We start from the raw sequence: 8,365 nt of genomic DNA on the forward strand, positions 1-8,365 counted from the left end.
TGAAATTGTAAAAATAACACACACAACTCCAGAAAAAGAACTCAAATCATTTTAACTTCTCAGTATCAACAGAATTATGGATATAATTGAATAAGAAAAACTGGAAAATGTAGTTGTATCCCAGGTTAAAGCATTTATCTAACTTGAAAACATCATATGCCAAAAATATGCAAGTAATTACAGCACAGAGTTGATAAAGTACATTAAAATTCAAGAAGGACACGAATTACAGACTGCAGTTTCAATAGCACAAGCAGACATAAAGATATAAAGAATAATATCTGTTCTGATCCTTTCAGTATTCACTCTGGGATGTTTTCCTACATAACTTTTTTTTTTTTTTTTTTTTTTTCCCCACAGAAATTGGATTAAATGTATTAGGATTGGGAGACAAAATGTTCATTATATTAGTGAATGCATAAGCAGCTGGTATTATTATTATTATTATTATTATTATTTTCTCATGAAAGTATCACAAGGAAAATGTATTTAATTGGGATATTTACTTGCTGGCTAGAGAAATATTGTGAGGGAAAATCCATTGGATCTCCAATGTATTTTTGCCAGAGAAGGTAGTCAGGTCAGTCTTTCCCTGGAGACATGCATTATCCTTAGGAACCAGAAAAACGATGTTACTGAAGAAAAACTCATTAGAAGAAATAAGTCATGTGGAGGGATTTTGAGGAGAATTGAATTTCTTGGCATAAAAAATAAATCAGGCTTAATATTTAGTAATGTGAGCTTTTGATACAGCCACCAACCATGACACCGTAGCTGAGAGAGAAGGAGTGAACTTTGCACTGTACGTGTTGCATAAGAAAGACCCTCTGATCCTGCCAAATGCAGAATCAGGAGACTGATGGAAAACATCAGTTAGTTTAAAGTTTCAAAGAAGCAGCTTTAAAAACATGGAGATTAAAAACAGATTAAAGGATTCGGTAATCTCCAGATTAATGGTGTTTGTTGTTCAAGCCACCAGTGTGCCTCTAAAGGTTTCTGACTTCCCATACTTATCAAACCTGATCTTTCCAGGTTGTGGGAAGAGGTGACTTTGCCATGATATCTACAGGACACTGCAAGCTGTCAATTACCTGGTGAGCTGATTTGCTTATTCCAAGTTAAATGAAACAGTGAAACAATCCAGATTGTTTCATCCACAGCCCCAGAATTTAGAGACTGTGCCCTCAGGTTGTATATCAGAAAAGACGGGTTTCCATAACTATCTCTGTGATCTGCATTTATCTCATTAAGGCTCTAGAAAAGTCTTCAATAAACCAGCTTTCCAAAGTGATCTAAAATGGATCTTGATTCTTTTATTATGGTACTCTAAAAATATGTGTAATATTGACAGAGAGATGAAAAAGCTGTTTGAACTGGGGTGTAATCCTCTGTAAAATTATCGATGATAATTCTTCATCTTTTGCTTTCCTCCTGAACTGTAGATTCTCCTTCATGACAGTCACGTCCCTTGACAAGAACAAATCTGGTCCCAACATCAGGTTTGATGACCATCCCTAGTCTGTAAATTAATACCCAGCTCTGTCTTTCCCATGTGTCCCAACTAAAGTTTCACAGCTTTTTCTCAGCCTCATCTTTGTTGTCTCTGAAGAATTTCCACTCTCTTAATCCCCTCTCTGGAACAAGGTAGGAAATAAGTAATTTTTCACATCTTTCATCATTCTTATTAATGCGCTGGCTAGCTGCCAGAGTACAGATGCAAAATTTAACTTGCTTTTTCCCTCCCGTTAATGCTCCACTAAGTAATGATAAAGAACACATCAGCAAATACAGAGAATTGCACAACACACTGTTCTAGAGAAGCTGTCTTCTTGTACGATCTAAACATGTTAGCTGTATGTTAACAGACTTCTCAAGCCATCACCAAAAGAGAGTTACTTTGTTTGCTTTGTCTGATCTCCTCCACAAATATTGGTGAAATGAACTTAAAGTAAATAAATATTTAATTAATTAAATAGTAGAACATTAACTTTGTTACCACGAAAACGTGTAGAAGTGGGAGACAGGTAAATAACCCAATTCACAGTGTTGGTCAAAAAGTAACTTATTGCACCATCATGTATCAGGACAACCTGACCTTAACAGTAAAAGAGGAAGAGGAAAAAATGGGCAGGAGGGGACAAAGGAGAATATGAAAGCCTTAGAAAGCATTCCATGATGTTTTGGAAGATTTTCTGATTTTTGCTAATGCATTGTATGTCCTGTTTCCTGCAAACCATTCATCAATCCCACTGTGTTCCACACCTCTGAAACAGTCAGACTGCCAAGGTCCTTAGTATAGAAGTAATTATGTCATACAGTGTGTAATGTGTCAACACAGATGAGGCTAAATGTATAACACAAATGTAATAGATGTTAAGGATGTATCAGAGATAACTCTTTGCCTAAATATCATATGTTAACTGCTTTGGTGTGCTATCTTCATTTTCATTTAACTTATCAAAGACATTTAGTTTTCTTCAAGTATTGCAGCATCAGAACTAAAAAGTCAAACAAAATGAACGACAGGGCATTTTTCTCTGATTTGTTTCAGAACATGTTTCACCACGGACCTTGCTGAGTCCCAGTCATGATACTGCAAACTAATCCTTCAGACAGTTTGACACTGTAAATTAATTCATCAGACAGTTTAAGATGAACTGCCAGTCCAGACACCGAATACCTTGCTACCAGGACAACTTGGTCACTGGGGATAGTTCATCCTATTTACTCCTGGCCCACACACAACAACTTTCTTTATTCTTTCTTTGACCTCAAAGGACTGAGCTGACTGCACTCCATGTTTTGTGTTCTGGGGGAGGATGAGGTCTGTGGCGTACTACTGGAAAAGAGGTTGGGAAATGGAGAGTTATCTATATGCATCCATAGCCTCCTATCCTCATAGAGATGAGGGAAGGGGTGTGAGAAACTGATGTAAGGGAATAGAAGGGAAACAATAATTTGGGCATCAATTTTCTAGAAATACTCTCTTCACAATTATCTATGTAATTTTAGCCCAACTAATAGTTATTAAGATTAATGGTAGTTAGTGAAGGAATAGCAATTAAAAGCTCAAATAAACTCACTCATTTAGTGATAAATACTTTTTTGCTGCATGGTGACCCTACCAGCATAACTTTTGGAAGTATCACACCTAACAAATCCTGAGAAAACATGAGATGTCTACAAGCAGGGCTTTTCCAGATGTTTGTTCTGCATTTCCTAGTACCCAAAGCCACAGAGTCTAATATTCTGACCATATAAAGGTAACTAAACATTAAACAAATAGAGCTGCTGACATGTTAAGGGCTTTTTATCTTTCGTGCTCAGAAGTCAGTGGAAAAAAATGAATTGATTTGAATCATACTCGGATGAGAGTTTAATTATGGCAGACACTGTTCTGCTAGGAATTGGTCTGAATTGATAGTCTTTAAATGTGTCTCCAGGTGCCAAACAACCCTTAGCCTTCCAGAGACATACAAGAGAATCTGACAATAGAAAAGGAAACAGAATATTTATTTGACGTGGAATATAGTGAAACATGGCCATTAGGTTCCTCTGTATGTGATTAATTAAAACACTGCCCAGTAAATGAACATAATGTTTAACACATAATGCTCAGCTTTAAAATCTGGTCCACACTATAAACACTGTAAAAACAGGTGTAGTCTGAACACTATGACACTTGTCTGCAACCTTGACATTTCTCTGTGTCATGGAACAGCAATCCTGATCAGAGTTCAAGAGCTGATTACTTTTCCAGCTCTGTTTGTCTTTCAGGCTTTGCAATGCACATCATATTTCAGCCTTGCTCCAAAAGTGGTTGCTGCAAATAGTCCACTAAGCATTTGCCAATTTGCAATCTATGCTTTTCTTTTAAAAGATCACTAAAGTAGTCACTAGTGCTGCGTAAAAGAAGCAGTAACAACATGAGTTTTACTATTCAATACAGCCACTTTAATAGGAAACATTTATATCTTCCTACACGACAAGGCCCCTCGGTGAGGTGCTTATCATCAGCTTTCTGCTTCACTTATCCAGCAGGTAGGTGGACCCAGGCTTAGGGCCTGGATGAGTGAGTAGCTGCAGACTAGCTCCTGGATTGTGACATAGGTGAAATGAAGTTGACTAACCCACTTTTTGGTCACCTTAATAAACAAACTGGACAGTAGGTGTATTTTGGGAACTCTTTACCAACTAGCTAGTTATTCCTGCCATAAAGTCTGTATCTCTAGATTTACTTCAGTATAAGATGGCAAGGTTGTTCGGCCTTTTGGCTTGCTTGAGCAGCACTGAGTGAACAGGCATTTTCTTGGGCCTCATACACACAATTGATCTGAAAGTAATGCCTCCTATTTAGTCCCATGGAAACTACAACTGATACAAAGAGCACAATAACGCTATTTGATAGAACAAAATCTCAGCAACAAAGTACTAGCTTTCAACACAGTCACCACCATCAGCTATGTATTTTCACCAGTGATGAACAAGAGCCTGCATGTTGTGCTCATAAAAATCCACACCAGCAAAAGTGACCCACTGTCATTGTCACAACTGCTGAAATGCACCACTGATCACCCTGCTGTGCTCACATCTAGCATTCAGTTTCCATAAACGTTCACGAGTGTTGAGTGGGTGCCATTTTTTTGCATGGAGGAATTCAATGACACACATTTGTTTCATCAGCACTTCCATGCCTTCTATGACTATTTGGTCAGACTGCCCCTCTGCTGCCTCCTGTCACACAGCAACAAAATGTACTGGGATACTGGTGGAAAGGTTCAACCTTTACTTCCATACAGTATGGGGTATATCTCTCTGCTAAGATACAGCTTATAAGAAGTAAAGAGACATGATCAGAATTTTGAGTAGAATGCCTGATTGCATCACTGTACATTCCATATGAAAAATTGCAGGTCATGTATTTGTGTCAACTGAAAATGGAGTTGCAAATGTACAAAAATAAAATGATAACTTTTTTTGGCAATCTTGAAACCTGTTCTCAAATGCCTTTATCAAAATGAAAAGCATGGCTGCATACTTTTTTCTGTTCACAGTACAGTGTTTAGCCAACAAATCAAAATGCATGCAATGGTTTGCCATAACTTGACTCAGCACTGCACTGCGCTCTCCCCATGCCCTGGTTGCAGCTCAGACAGTGTTAACATTGGCTGCTACTGAGCAGTGGGTGCACCCCTGGGGCAGAGCTACAGAATCAGAAGGGGCAGATGGCATGGGACAGCAGCTGGGCCACCCTGCCAGCTGTACCAGGCTGCATGCAGCCCATGGGCCACTGGTTGGACATGCCTGATGTAGTATCTGTTTTTGCTGCAGGAGGACAAGATCCCATTTCCTCATAGATGCAAAAGAGGGAAGGAATCACTGTCCTGCCACCAGCTCTGTGGTTCACTCTGTCTCAGGTTAGCTGAGATTGGTGAATCTGATGCACATGGCTTCGAAAGAGCAAAGGTGTTCAGAAGGCTCGTGCTAAGCTAGTTGCAAGACAGTTATGAATTAACTCTTAAAGTCAGAAAGTCTATTGAGTGTATTTTTCATCATTGTGAACATTCAGCTAATATTTATAAAACAAATTTCTCCTTCCTTGCTTTTGACAGGAATGCTAAAATTAGTGTCTTTAAAATAACTGGAAAATTCACCTTTATGTAAGAGAACACCACCAAATGCCTTATGGTTGCCTTAGAGTTCTTCATATATTAGAAGCTGCTCCTCCATACAACAGCACAAAGGTGATCCTTGCTGGTCCTTTCCAACTCAGAATATCCAGTGATTCTGTTCTATGATTATCCTTAAACTTGCTATTATCAGAAGTAGTTTCACATTTGAAAGTTATGGGCATATATCCTTAAGTAGCCAAAAGCTATGGTGAATCGTGAAGGCTTTCTTACAAAATCCAGAATTTTCCCAATAGTACACCTTCACTACCCAGCTGAGCTGGATGAACTAGAAGAGGTCCTCAGAATTGGGATTAGGTTAACCAGTCTGAAAGCAACTCTATTTAATGGCAGATAGCCTGAACATATATTGCAATGTCACTGAGCATCAGACCAATGAGATGGAAGAAGCAGATCAATGGGCATCTTCTTTTCCATGAAATATAAAATCAGCTGGAACAACTAGTCAACATTTTATTGCCACGTCAGGTCTCAGCAAGACATGGAAACATACTGGCAGGTTTGATATGCAAGGATGGGCTAAAGTACATCAGCAGTACTTTGATCCCAAAGGTAAAAGGAAATGTTTGCTTTTTGTAAACAATGTCTATAAATGTCTATAAGCTTTTTTAGATAGTGAGCTAATAATTCTGCTGTTCCTGCTGTTACACAAATGAAGATGTTCCATGCTAGAAGCAAGAGTAGCTCTTAATTCTAGCTCCATCTTAAAAGTACTTAGCCAGCTCAAGCAAATCCCTGCTGCATGATGATTTGGTACTGAAAGCTGAGGAGCTTTCAGAGGGCAGAAACAAGCTTTATGGAAGAGAAATTATCAGGGGACTGTTAAATACAAGTACTTCCAGATTCAAGATGTCCTTAAGTCACAGACTGTTGGGGTCATGGAGACTGTTTTGAGGAATTCTTTTTATACAATGGATATTCCCTCTTGTTACACTCACTTGTCCACCTCTGTACATAGGGCACAGTTAAATATACCTTTGGCCTGTTCTAGGATGGATTCTTTAAAGACTTCATTTTAACCTAGACTCTTGTCACAGGACTCTGGCCAGAGTCAATATTTATCATGTAATAAAACAAACAAAACATCTGATCTAAGACACGTCTAGAAATTCAGTATATGTTCTATTAGGTAATGTGTTTAAAGTGCGTAGTTAAGCACATTCTCAGGTTGCAGTTTGTAGAAGGATCGGTTTTCAGCTTTTATTTCAGGGTTCTATTTGCTTAGCTGACAACTATACTTAAAAATAGAGGATTTTAGCCATACATATCAATGAGTGTACTTGTAGGGTCTGTGAGTATGGTTTCATATTATTTTATGGGGAATGAACCATGTCAATACTGTCAATCACCTCAAAGACTTCCAGGCTAAGAATCCGACTTGCTGCCAAAGGCTATATTTTCACAGGAATTTATGAAAATGAATCTTGCCACTTTTGAGTATGAGAAAAAACATGATTAGGAAAACAGTTTCTTCCCTCCTTAACGTGGCCACTATGATTAGCCATGTAGTCATGACTCAAGACTTGTCCTAGTTAGGGCTTTAACAGGTATTATATAAACCATGGGAGTATTTGCCCCTGTCCTTCATGGGGAAGACTGGGAGGTTGGAGAAAGATTCATGCGCTTGGACTTTAAAAACTGATCCATCATTAACTTGAAAATAATAACAATAAAAATAAAAAGCTGTAAAAGGCTGTTATCTTTGTTGCTTTGTTTTTTTCTGTATTAATCAATTTCCTATCAGTGAACTTTTCACAACATACTGAACACACAGGGAGACTGAATTTTTCATTTCAAACACTCATGGCTCTAAATGATAGAAGAGAATATGACTGCAGACATTTTTAAGTATGCCATATATATTCTCAATGTCTTAGAAGACAATGTCACGCATTAAAATTACCTCTGCTTTCATTATTATTCTACAATAGTATTTCCCATCTCATTCTTCTGAATTTCTGTCTACACTGTGACACAGTGACCAGGCTAACACCACATTTCAGCATCTGCTGCTGCCTGTGGTGGAGAACTATGCCTGGTCCTTCTCCCCTTAGACAAGTATTGCTAAAGCAGGTTCAGATGCAATGCTCTGGTACTCATGAAGAGCAGGATCTTCAAACACAGAAATTATTATTATGAACAACCACTCAAAATGGAAACAGATAGCTAGATTCTCAGTGCTATGTCTGTGTGCTCCATGCTCTTATCTGAGTATTACAGTACAAGTTGCTAATCATTAAATGTCTCTCAAAGATCTAAGACTGATGGTTACATTTTTATTAACCTCCAACTCCTGCCCTATCTCCAATACAGACACCAGCCACATATCTGTGGGCTGTTATTTTGATGTTCAGATGTGCATTGTGCTTTAAGCAAACTGTTGTGTTTGGTGTTTGTTTGCTTTATAATGATCATACCCCAAATTTCCTCTCCATGTGGTAATGGGAAAAACCCTAAAACCGCTGTTATTAGTTACCTCATTTATCACTCATTTTGGAAGGTAGTTTACAAGCCAAGAGGTCTGGCACTGGATCTGAAAACAAGGACCTGTTCCTCAACAACTGAAGCTACTAAATGAAGAAGCTCAGCAACAAAGATTTTTGAGAAGCTAGTTGTTACTGACACTGTTTATTTTATGGAGATTCCCTCCACCCATCTTCTACAGAAGACTTTTC

At 38.2% G+C, this 8,365-nt stretch overlaps 1 long non-coding RNA gene across 1 annotated transcript; it reads left to right on the forward strand.

Annotated features, from left to right (window-relative positions):
- The first annotated feature begins 606 nt into the window (after positions 1-606).
- On the forward strand, positions 607-7,386 carry LOC107311488. Its single transcript, XR_001554088.2, has 3 exons — positions 607-1,094; positions 1,443-1,644; positions 2,552-7,386. It is a non-coding gene; the product is annotated as an uncharacterized LOC107311488 (long non-coding RNA).
- Positions 7,387-8,365: the final 979 nt, after the last annotated feature.

The sequence above is a fragment of the Coturnix japonica genome, chromosome 3 (genome assembly GCF_001577835.2).
Source record: "Coturnix japonica isolate 7356 chromosome 3, Coturnix japonica 2.1, whole genome shotgun sequence".
Lineage (NCBI taxonomy): Eukaryota > Metazoa > Chordata > Aves > Galliformes > Phasianidae > Coturnix > Coturnix japonica.